Source organism: Pseudopodoces humilis, chromosome 15 (genome assembly GCF_049639895.1).
Source record: "Pseudopodoces humilis isolate 2021_Gansu_Grassland_sample_001 chromosome 15, ASM4963989v1, whole genome shotgun sequence".
NCBI classification, from domain to species: Eukaryota; Metazoa; Chordata; class Aves; order Passeriformes; family Paridae; genus Pseudopodoces; species Pseudopodoces humilis.
Window position 1 is genome coordinate 20,214,408 of NC_142214.1, and position 12,103 is coordinate 20,226,510.

The following is a 12,103-nucleotide window of genomic DNA, read 5'->3' on the forward strand; positions in this document are numbered from 1 at the left end:
CACCGCTGGCAATGCCCAGGGAGCCCTGCTGCCCTCCTCGGCCCCCAGAACAAGGCATGTGCCAGCCCCCAGAGCCCCCTGCCCCCTGCCTGGGGCTGCCCAAGCCTCTCTGCCCCTTCAGGAACGAGACCGGGAACCAGCCCCAGGCAGACTTTTCCAGAAGTTACAACATCTGGGAAGCGCGGAGGGGAGGGACCACTGGAGCCTTCGTGCTGAGCACGGGGTGAGTGCTCACGCCAAAACCTGCTCCAGCTGCTTCAGACTTGGCTAAAGCTGCAGCCAGTGAAGTGCAGAGCTCCCTTCAGCCCTTGCTCACTTCCCCAGAAAAAAGCCGTCCATTTCTGATGCAAGGAAAGCTTCCTCTCTCCTCGGCACTAGGAAGGAAAGCGATCTGCTCGGTGACACAGCCAGTCAAGGGGAGCCTGAGGCGCTGTGGGCAGCACCCCAGGGGGACACTGTCACTGTCACCCCCACACACCATCTCCAGGTGCAGGAGCTTTCCCAGCGTGGACCAAGAGCATGCAGGTGTTTCCCTGGGAGAGCCCTGGCTCAGGCTGGAGCCACCATCCCTGAGCAGCAAGGGAAGGCTCTGGAGGGGCAAACAGCAGCCCCTGTCCACTGACCCTCTGCCCAGCGCAGGCCTCCCATTCCATCCCAGTGAGGCAGAGCCCCAGGAGTCATGAGGCTGGCTGGAAAATCCCAAGAGTCCCAGAATATAAACAAACACCTTGTGGGTTCGCTTTGCTTTTGTTTTCCAAGCCTTTGGAGTGGATTTGAGTCAACGGTTGAGCTTCTCTCCAAAGTCTCAGCATAACACACATACCAGCCCTGGGATGCTTGATTTGACAGAAAGCTGAGGCTCACATCTCCTCTCCTCCCAAAGAAGGGGCTTCCCAAATCCCCTGGGAGAGCTGGGATGGCACTTGAACCAGAGGCACCCCTCAGCCCAGGCAGTCCCACTGGGGCCCAGCCTGGTGGGCAGAGGATTGGCATCACCAGCACAGGGAGCTGCACAGAGCATCCCTTGGGGCACTGACTGCCAACCCCAGCAGGCAGGGAGAGAGACTCTGGGAACCCCAAAGGTCCCTGCAGCAGCTCCCAAAGAAGTTCAGCAGTGGAGCAATGCCTCGGGAGGACCGTGTACATGGAAGGAACAGGAATTCCCACATCCAGGAAAATCGCAGCCTTACCTCTTTGTGCCCTTGGCCACCACGCCAGGAGCATCAGCCACATCAGCCAAGACACCTGGGCCATTCTCTGCAGCAGGTCCTGAGTTACCACAATGAAAGGCTGACACAGGAATCCTGCTCCCTGCCCGCTCCCCCTGCCCCTTTCCTGCTCCCCCAGCCCTGCCTCAAAAGACTCTTTCAACACTGAACCGTGTCAAGGCACAAGAATGACCCTCCCACACTGATCCTCCTGGCAGACCCCAACCCTGAGGGTCACTCACTGAACCTTGATCTAATCTGCTTTTCTTCCCTTTCTTCCTCCCATTAGTTCCCTCATCTTTCTTTGCAGACTATCTTTGCCAATGGGAACTTTTTGTTCCCTCTGACGCCACAGATTTATGTGCTGGCAGGGCTGCAGCGAGCAGCAGCTTCCATGAGAGGCCTCAGCCCGGGCTCTGGAACAGCCCCATCAGAATTTAATGTCTCTGTTTTGATGGTGGTGTTTCCCAGCAGTTAAAAAGCAGCTTTTGAGCACAAATAACTCAGCACAGATCACACCAGAGGTGTGCGGGATCCCTCCCCTCACCCAAGGTGACACCGAGCTCAGCCGTGGGTGACCTGCACCATGAACTCCCTGGCTGGGCATGACTTGGATTTAAATGACTCCAAAACCGTCACGTTTATTACTGTCCATTCTCCCTGATTCTCCCCGCTCTGCCGTGCCCCAGCCCAGCAGTGAGAGGAGCTCAGCGCCAGGGTCTGCGTCCCCTGCTGCGCTCACACCGGCTGGGAGGGAAGGGTGGGAAAGGCCAGCCCAGCCCGGGGGAGCTGGAGAAGAGCCCCTGGTTCCTGCTGGCCCGTGGGGAGCCCTGGTGGCCCCAGCAGCTGCCCATGGCCCTCTCAGGGAGCTCTGCAGGGGTTTTGGTGGCTCTGTCGGTGCTGGGAGGACACGGGGTGGCGATGGATGAGGTGATGCTGCTGCTGCCTGATGCTCCAGGATCTCAAAGGTCCTTCCCAGCCTTGAGGAGTCCCTGAGCAGCACCTGGGAGCCCAGAGCCCGAGCTCTGAGCCGGGCACCGCTCACCCCACGCCCCTCGGAGCGGAGCATCGCCCAGGAGCGCTCTGAATCCTCAGGAGAATATAAAAACCCTGAGGAGAATATAGAAGTCCTGAGGAGAATATAAAAACCCTGAGGAGAATTCTTTCTGAGGAGAATATAAAACATCTCAGCATCAGCCCAAGGCACAGCCCCCATCTGGCACAGGCTCCGACCAGAAACAAAGGGAGAGAGAATAAAACAACAAATAAATAAATAAAGGAAGAGGAGAAAGCGGGAAGAAAACGGATTAAACTCCAGAGTTCAGGGAGTGACATGTTTAATTGCTAATGTGGCTTTGGGATTATTCTTTTTTAAGGCTTTTTTGCCAGCCCAGCTGGTGTCATTCTGTAATACCCAGCAAGCAGCAAACAGATTGTGGGAGATGAGTTGTGCTCTCGCTGCGCTTTCTGCTAATAAATAAATAAATAAAGAAATAAATACAGATCAAAGGGGTGAAAAAAAACCCTTCTGGTAATTTTTCTTCCCTTCTGTTTCCCAACTGGTCCCAAACATATTTCCTGCTGGGACTGACAAGGAACACTGTGAAATTCAGAATCACAGCTTTAAGAACCGAGTGTCATCAGCTGAAACAGAAACGCTGGGTTTGAACAAGGGATGATGAGGAAGGGGCTGAGCAAATGCAGCCCTGGGCAGGGGCCTGGGCTTCCCCAGGCAGGGGCAGTGCAAGGGGTAAAGGGGTCCCTGCTGGGGATGGAGCCTCAGCCTCCCTGGGACCTGCCCCAGGCTGTGCCACCCTGCTGTACCCTCTCCCCAGTCCTCAACATTAATATGGATTTTTTTTCCAGTGGCCACACTATCACCGGGTGGGAAGGGAAACAAGAAATTTCCCTCCCATTTCATCAGGAAAAACAGCTAAAAATGAGCTCAAGACAGTAATTTCTCTACTTCCCAGGCATAACAACCTGAGGCAGGTTGCAGGGCTCAGAGGTGGTGATGAGGAGGGACACAGATGCCCAAACTGCGGGTCCTGGCAGCCCTTGCAGCCCCAAAACCACCGGCAGAGCCATGGGGACGTGCTGCTGGGAGCCAGGGCGGGCTTCCCCCGAGGGGGGCGTGTGAGATGTGCCCAAGGAAAGCCCAAACACAGAGAAAAGCCAGCAATAAACACCCAGCACTCGGTCTCCAGGGCAGCAGCAGCCAAGGGACCCAGCACAGATTCCTCTCCGAGCACTGCTCAGTCCCCAGCAACTGGCACTCGGTGGCATTGCCAAGCCCAGCACTGCCTGTGGCACCATCCGTGGGGAAAGGAGAGGCCATTCCCGAGGGAAAAGCTCGGGAAATGCTCTGACCCCTGGGGTAAGGGGGCACTCCCAGGGGCAGTGCTGGGAGCCCTGGGGTGGAGACTCACACCTGGGACTGGGCAAGCTGCTGCACAGTGGGAAACCTCAGCCTCACACACACACCGCCTGCAGCCCAGCTCTGCTGAAAACCCAGCCTTTCTTCTCCTGGCTGCTAAGATTAAAGCAAAACACCAGGACTCTTCCAGCCCCCAAGGAACTGCAGCAGCACCCCAGCACCTGTGGCACTGCAAGGGGCACCCCAGGAGCACCCCAGGACACCCCTGGAGCACCCCAGGAGCACCTCAGGACATCCCACGAGCATCCCAGGAACATTCCAGGAACATCCCAGGAGCATCCCAGGACACCCCAGGACACCCCAGGAGCACCCCAGGACACCCCAGGACACCCCAGGAGCACCCCAGGACACCCCAGGACACCCCAGGAGCATCCCAGGACACCCCAGGACACCCCAGGAGCACCCCAGGAGCACCCCAATCTGCCCCTGGCATGGCACCAAAGCAGGGGCAGTGTGCTGCCACGTGGGAGCCCCACGGGCTGTGGCAGTGGGCAGACCTGCCTGTGCCTGGTGAGGGGACACTGCCTCCTGTGCCCTGCCCACGGCCCCTGGAGGTGTGCTGAGTCCTTGCTTTGCTCAGTTTGCCTACGTCCCTCCACTTCCAGAGCCCCTGAGCTGGAGGGGGTGGCTGAGGACAGCAGGAATTGCAAGCCCTTGGCTTTTGCCAGCAGATTGATGCTTCCTGAGGGGCTGGGGAAGAGATGCCACTGCATGCTCCTCTCCAGCCCTGTCACTGGAGGACAACTGCTCATGGTCCCTGTACTGGGAGGAGAACGCGAGGAGAGCCACCACGTGTGTCCCACCTCCAGCCCTGCAGTGTGTAAATAACCTGCTCTGTCCCAGCCTGGCACATTCCAAACAAAACCAGCAAGTTCACGTTGCAAACAGCATTCCTAAAACACGTTCCTAACCCCCCCTCTCCAGCTGCTGTCTCCCTCTCTAAGCATCCTTCCATCTCCCAGCCTGCGTGGCTTCCTGCTGGCCCTGACTGTCAGCAGCCTGTGCCAACAGAGCCACTGCTGCTGGAAGCAGATGTGGCTGAAGAGAAATTCCCACTCTCCTGCCTTTAACCTAGGCGTCAGTCTCCTAAAACATCAACACTCTTGACTCCACCCCGGGCTCACAGCTCCCCAAGACCCTGGCCCAGCTCTGTGCCTGCAGATGCCATCAGGGAATAGCCAGATTTCAACTTGTGCACCCAATAAACCTACAGTCCTCCATCCAGTGTTAACAAAGAACATGCACCAGTTATCCAGGAAAAACAGCATTCTCAGCAGTGTGGAAATACTCAGGGTGAGTTATTTTGAGATGAAACTTTACAAGCACACTTCAGAAAGAGGTTTGGGTTTTGTCAGGCGTCATGCTGCAGCTCCATTACCCCTGAACCACTTGGAAACCTCTCCTTCCCCATAGAACTGGGAGAGCTTCAGGCAGGACACGGCTCCTTCCCTGGGAGGCCAAAGAAGGGGCTTTTTTCTTTCATGTTTTCCACCATAGGCTGGGTTTTTATGGATCACTCTGCCACGAGCAGCAGACTCCAGCCAGGACACAAAGCTGCACATCCATCACGCTCTCGTCTCCTGACCTTTAGTTTCCAATCACCATCATCAGAAAAATAAACAAACAAAGCCAAAGAACTCATGCTGAAAGACAACCCGTGCGTGTCTCCTTCTGGATCCCGGATGTCTGGTTCCCAAAAGCCCTTTGGAGAAACGAGGGAGGAGTCTGGATTTATCCTTCTGGCACATCCCACACCACACACACCTTCTCACACCTTACTTGCTGAGCTTATCCCATAAACCAGAGCTGCCCACACGAGCACAAAGGGGTTCAGCTGCCTCACAAGGATTTGGCTGCACATTGTGATGATTTTCAACACTAAAATGCCCAAATCCCAGCCTTTCACAAGGCATGAATGCCTGGCAAAGTTGGAGTGCTCAGAACAGGCTCCAAAAGGAGCTCAGAGGAGACAGCAGAGTGCAGGGGACAGCAGGAGGCAGATTTATCCATTTCTCAGGAGGAAAAGGAGTTTCCTGCTGGGACATGCCACCCCATTCCCTGGACACGGGGCAGGAGCCTGTCCTGCCCAGGTCTCTCCACCCTGGAGCAGTTTTGGTGAAGCCCCCAGAGCTGAGGGGTGAGCGCCAAGGGGAGCTCACACCGCTGCTGGTGCTCGATTTCCCTCCCCAGAACACTGCTGGGCTTGTTCCCATCAGCACAAAACACTCTCCCAAACCAGCCCAGCGAAGGGAAGGCAACAGGCAGGACCAGGAAATGCCTAATCCATGCCATAGAGACTGGGATGACTGGAAATATCCCTGCTCTGGTCTCTGAGGCTCCGTTTGCCCCAGGCAGCAGAGCCAAGGACACTGATCCATGTCCCAAAGGGCCACAGAGCCTGTGGGAAGCCACAGCCAGCCCTACCAGAGCCCAGCACAGGGACAGGCAGGAGCCCCACTGCTCTCACAGGTCAGCAATCACCCCCAGGGCAGTCCCAGTGCTGGCTGCACAGCCTCCCCTGCAGCGCCTGGCACTGCTCTCCTCACACCTGAGCACCTGACACGCTCCCACTGCATCCCACAGCACCACAGGCCCTGACACCTGCGAGGACAGTGCTCTCCAGCTGCTCCAGATGTGTCCCCCTACAGACCACCCAGCCAGGAGCTCGCAAACAACATCACAGCTACGAGAACTTGTTCATCTGGAACCAGCTCAGGACATTCTGGGGACACACCTCTGCTTTCCTCATCACACACCTGCCTGTTTGCTGATAAAGATCAAACCCAGGTGGGCTGATCACAGAATCCCTTGGGCTGGAAAAGCCCCTCGAGGTCGAGGGAAAGGTCCCAGCAGCCGTGGGGAGCAGGGTCTGTCAGCCCTGGGGCACTGCTCCACAGCAGCCAACCAGCACCTTTCAGCAGGGGGATGCTTTCCCTGCAGGTCCTGAAAGCACAAAGCAGGAGCTGGCAGGACCAGCCCACAGCTCCTCCTTCCCAAGGTCCCCGAGATCCATCTCCTGACACAGGAGGATTTATCAGCAAATGTGCTGCTACTGCATATTGATTTCTACAAAAAGGCACATCAAACTACTTCAGTTGGATATTCAAAGTTGTTTTTTTAAAAAAACACATCAGCTGTCAAGGTAAAATTACTTAATTACACCTGTCAGGTGTTTCACAGGCTAATGTGATAATAATAGCAATATTCAGTATCACAGAGCAAGGTTTTGAGCCTGCTGAGAAATTCATCTGGCACTCAACTGCACGTAGCCGACTTCCCAAATCACTCAAAGCCACTGAATGTTGCTGGGACCCATTTTTCAGGGCCACACACGCCAGGAACCCCTGAGCAGAGCCTGAGGAGAGGCAGAGCTCAGGCAGCAGCATCAGATGAGCTCTGCTCATTCCCCCTCTTGAATATTCATTGTGGCCAAACGCAATATATCCTGAATATTAAACAACAGCTACCGAGGGCAGGAATATCAATGCTACAGAAAATATAGAAAATGTGTGCTTTTGGGAGCAGAGGGCTGCCAGCTGTGGGAGGGGGACAGCCCTGCTGCTGCTCCATCTCTCAGCCAGGGGCTGTGGGGCAGGAGGGCTGTGGTCTCACAGCAGCCACCCCACGGCCCAGGAGCTGCAGGAACATCCCAGGAGCTGCAGGAACATCCCAGGAGCTGCAGGCACAGCCCAGGAGCTGCAGGAACAGCCCAGGAGCTGCAGGAACAGCCCAGGAGCTGCAGGAACAGCCCAGGAGCTGCAGGAACAGCCCAGGAGCTGCAGGAACATCCCAGGAGCTGCAGGCACAGCCCAGGAGCTGCAGGAACATCCCAGGAGCTGCAGGCACAGCCCAGGAGCTGCAGGCACAGCCCAGGAGCTGCAGGAACGGCCCAGGAGCTGCAGGAACAGCCAGTGCCATGCAGGAACAGCCCAGGAGCTGCAGGAACAGCCCAGGAGCTGCAGGAACAGCCAGTGCCATGCAGGAACAGCCCAGGAGCTGCAGGAACATCCCAGGAGCTGCAGGAACGGCCCAGGAGCTGCAGGAACATCCCAGGAGCTGCAGGAACATCCCAGGAGCTGCAGGAACAGCCCAGGAGCTGCAGGCACAGCCCAGGAGCTGCAGGAACGGCCCAGGAGCTGCAGGAACAGCCCATGCCATGCAGGCACAGCCCATGCCATGCAGGCACAGCCCATGCCATGCAGACACAGCCCATGCCATGCAGGAACAGCCCATGCCATGCAGGCACAGCCCATGCCATGCAGGCACAGCCAGTGCCATGCAGACACAGCCCATGCCATGCAGACACAGCCCATGCCATGCAGGAACAGCCAGTGCCATGCAGGCACAGCCCATGCCATGCAGGAACAGCCCATACCACACCAGAGCCATGCAGGCACAGCCCAGCCCACCCAGCCCTGGCCCCAGGGCTGCTCCAGAGCAGTGCTGCTGCCCAGCCTTGCAGCTACACTCCCCAAAACAGCCAGCTCTGATTTCTTTGGAAGCAAAACCAAAACCAGGCTTTGTTTCCCCCAGGTGAGGTGTTCACAGGCTGGCACCTTCCAACACAAGCAGCTGCAGAGCCCTCGTCCCACCCCACTGAGCTCTGCCCACCTCAGTCTGCCTTCGGGCAGGGCTTGGCACTGAAGTGCCAGGGGCAGAAAGAGAAATAAAACCCAAATAAAAGAGAAAACACAACAGCCAGTGGATGGGAAGGATGGAGACTCGCCCTCCACAGCCCCTCAGTGCAAGGGGGACCCTTTGAACAGCTCAACAACTGCAGCCACCCAAGGGGGGAGCACACAGGTGACCACACCCTGCTGCAGAGACACCAGGACTTGCATCAAAGAAGGTGACACCTGTTATTTACAAGGAACCTCAGCTGGGACTCCAGCTCTGGGCTGCCAGCTCCCAGGACAGAAAAGCTGGAGATGAATCCTCCAGCCTCATCCCGAACATAGTGCCTTGAAAAGCCACCAAGGGATCTTCACACACTTCTATGCTTTCATTTTCCAGCTCAAGCTGCTCTTGAGACAGCAACATTGAAATCGTCTTGGATGTGAATGTAGGTTTGGAAAAAGTGAGAGATTAATCTAATCAAAGCAGTTTTGAAGCTCTGCTATCTCAATATCCATAGCTTAGTTGTTAATAAGGAAAACCCTCCCTAAAAGCAAATTATCAAAGAACCCAGCCCTCAGTGCTGGCTCCTGGCCGCTGTGAGCCCCAGACAAGCAATATTTAAGTGGGGATGAGGATGATCTGGGTGCTCAGTGTCAGCTGAGCACGATGGGGATGAGAAGCCTGCGCTGGGGACCCCGGTGTGTGGCACAGGTCCCCCTGCTCAGGGAGCTCACAGGTAACAAACCAGCCCTGAGGTAACACAGGAGCACCCAGGGCTGTGGAGAAGCTCAGGGCTGAGCTGGGGGAGCCCAGAGCCCCCCTGCCCACAGAGCTGAGGCTGTGGCAGCTGAGGGGACACGTGTCCCCTCTGGGGTCCCCACAGCAGCGGGGGCTTCCAGCCTCCAGCAGCACCGAGCTGCAGGGAGCCTCGGCTGGGGCTGCAGCCCCTCCTCTTCCCTTCAGGAAATAAAGCAGCCAAAGCATCCCTGGGCAGGGCTCAGGGACCAACAGCCCCGACACCACCAGAGCTCTGTTCCTGCTGGCAACAGCCCCCATCTGACACGTGGGAGTCTCAGCAGTCACAACTGCAGCCCTCGTCCTCAGCTGACTCCTCCTGGTGTGAAGAAATAGAGATGTACACAGCAAAGCTCCCGGGAGCCCCGTGGCAGTGCAGTCAGTTCTAAACCAAGCAGCATCCGTGACTCCCCTGCACCAGCGGAACGCTCCCGCAGCTCCGGCTGAACGGGTCCCACAGGGAAGCGTGACCGAGGCTTTTCCTCGATTTTCTACCCCAGCACTCTGCTCAATGCCTGGGAATCGCTACCAGCTCTGTGCACGGGCTGTCAGCACAGGGAGCCTTTGTTAATCCTGCTCTCACTCCCACAGCCCCACGGGAGACAGCGCTGCTCTGACAGGTAACAGAGGATGGGTTTTCCACCTGGCTCACGGCTCTTTCTCCAGCAGAGAGCGGATGGAAGTGTTACAAAACACCACTTTTCTCTTTCTTCTGCACATTTCCAGCCTGTCAATCTACAGAAGACTCAGCACCAGCAAAGGAAAAGCCTCCTCAGAGCCGGCCCTTCTCTGGCTCTTCAAAGGGAGCAGAGCTGACGGAAAAGCCACTGACCGTGGCCAGTAATTAAGGCAAAATCCTTTCTTCAAACACTCCTTGGAGCAGCAGGTGTGGGTGGAGGAGCCAGCTGGATCCCTGCACGCAGAGCTGCTCTTGCTGTGTCCCCCAGCGCAGCCCTGCCCCGGCAGGACCCGGGCAGGCACCGCAGAGAGGATGCTAATTACAAGTTTGAAGCAATCAGGGTTCAGAACTGGCTGAGATTTCACTCGGCAGATAAAGCACCGCTGTCCTGGGCACTCGCTGTATCTAGGTCAGGCCATTCGTTTTGCTCTTAATCTACACACAGTTTTAATTTCATCTTTAATGTCGACTTCCAGCCAGTGAGCTGAGCCAGCAGATGACTTTTGTCTCTGCCTGCACTCAACATCTCGACCCCTCCTGAAGCCACAGGGAGGGAGAACAAGCAGCACCATCATCCCCACGTGCTCAGAATGTGCCCTGTGCCTGTGCTCTGTGCCTGTGCTCAGACTGTGCTCTGTGCCTGTGCTCAGACTGTGCTCAGACTGTGCTCAGTGAGTGTCTGTGCTCAGACTGTGCTCAGTGAGTGTCTGTGCTCAGACTGTGCTCAGACTGTGCTCAGTGAGTGTCTGTGCTCAGACTGTGCTCAGTGAGTGCCTGTGCTCTGTGCCTGTGCTCAGACTGTGCTCAGTGCCTGTGCTCACACAGTTCACCCAGCTCACCCAGAGCTCACCCAGCTGCTGCTGCTGCCCTGGGGACTCTGAACCACAGCACGGTGTCTGCAGCTGACAGCCCTTGGCATGAACCTTCCCAGGGAAACAATGGCACCGCATCCATCCCTGGCAGCCCAGCTCCAGAGAGCTCCTGACGTGACCCAGCCCTCCATCCCCTCCATCCTCTGCCCCATCCTGCCCCACATCCCTGTGGTCCCTGCTTGACCCCAGAAACCTGCTCCCAGGCTGGATCCGCAATCTATGACATAAACAAATGGAGTTGAAGACACACAAAATAAACCCATGGCATGCGTGAAAGGGATTAAAGATGGTTCCTGAAACATCTGGAGGTGTATAATACAGTATGGATGGATCATTGTAGAGCATCCACAGGGAAGTCAGGCTGCTGGCACACGCTGGAGATTTTAGATGTAAAACCAGCTTGGAAGAAAGGGGAGCACTGGGAGGAGGTTTCTCATTTACACACACCAGTCCAGTTTCAGGCACTCAGCACTTCTAAAGAGACAAAAAAAAAATTCCCCACCAAAGATTTCTGTGGAAGGCAGAGCCCCTCTGACAACAGGTAGTTACTCACTTCAAAAACCCAATTTTCCATCAAAAAAATCTAACTTGAAAGGCGTTCCCAGCTCACTCAAGATGCGGGATCAAAGCCAGGGATTAAGTGCATCTGCTCACTGCTGGCTGCCCGGGAGCAGCCCCAGCTCACCGGTGACAGAGGGCAGAGGAGAGCTTCCCTCCACGGCCAAAATCACTTCAAACTCGTATTCAAAAGGGAAAAGCACGGTGTTCTGGCAACCTGCTAGGCTCCCCCAGATGGATTTGCCTGGCTGGCACAGGCTGGATCAGGGAGGAATATTCCAGGGTTTTAATTTCTCTGCCCAAGTTTTATTGCATGCAAACATACACGGTCATTGCTTTCGAAGGTTTCCAATTTGCTAATTGAGACATTTCCTCATGGAAAAAGAATGTTCTGGACTACAGACAGGGCTGCTGGCACTGCTCTGCACACAGGGGAGCTCAGGTGAGGATGATGAGATGGGAGACGGGCAGGCAAAGCCAGCCTCCCCAGGCCCCCCTTGGCGGCACTAACCCAAAGCCAAAGCTGGTGTCCTGGAAACACCCAGCACATCCCAACCCATCCCACTCCTCGTGCCATCAGGGGTGTTCAGTCCCTGCACTGGGCACCTCACAGCGGGCTCAGGAGAGTTTGGACAGGGAGGTGGGAAACCAGCCCAGGAAACTGGACATCTAGGAAGATTTCTTTCCAGGCACCAGTTTGTTTCAAAACAAGGAGGGAAAAAATAATCTGGTCTGCACAAGAAAAAAACAACCCGAGTGTTCCGCATTTTTGTTGGAGCAGTGAAGTATATTCCTTCTGCCCTCAAAATACATGAGAGTGGAGAGAGTGGTTTTGTTCTGAACATGAACAGGTCAAAGATCCAAGAAAAGCACTTTTGGGGCAGAATGAGCCTGGGGATGAAGGGAGAAAGGCCAGAGGAAGCAGCAGCTGAGAAAG

At 56.0% G+C, this 12,103-nt stretch overlaps 1 protein-coding gene across 4 annotated transcripts in view; it reads right to left on the reverse strand.

The window, feature by feature from the left end:
• Nucleotides 1-12,103, reverse strand: part of MID2 (midline 2) — a 62,130-nt gene that overhangs the window by 34,652 nt on the left and 15,375 nt on the right. The gene's annotated exons all lie outside the window — the stretch shown is intronic.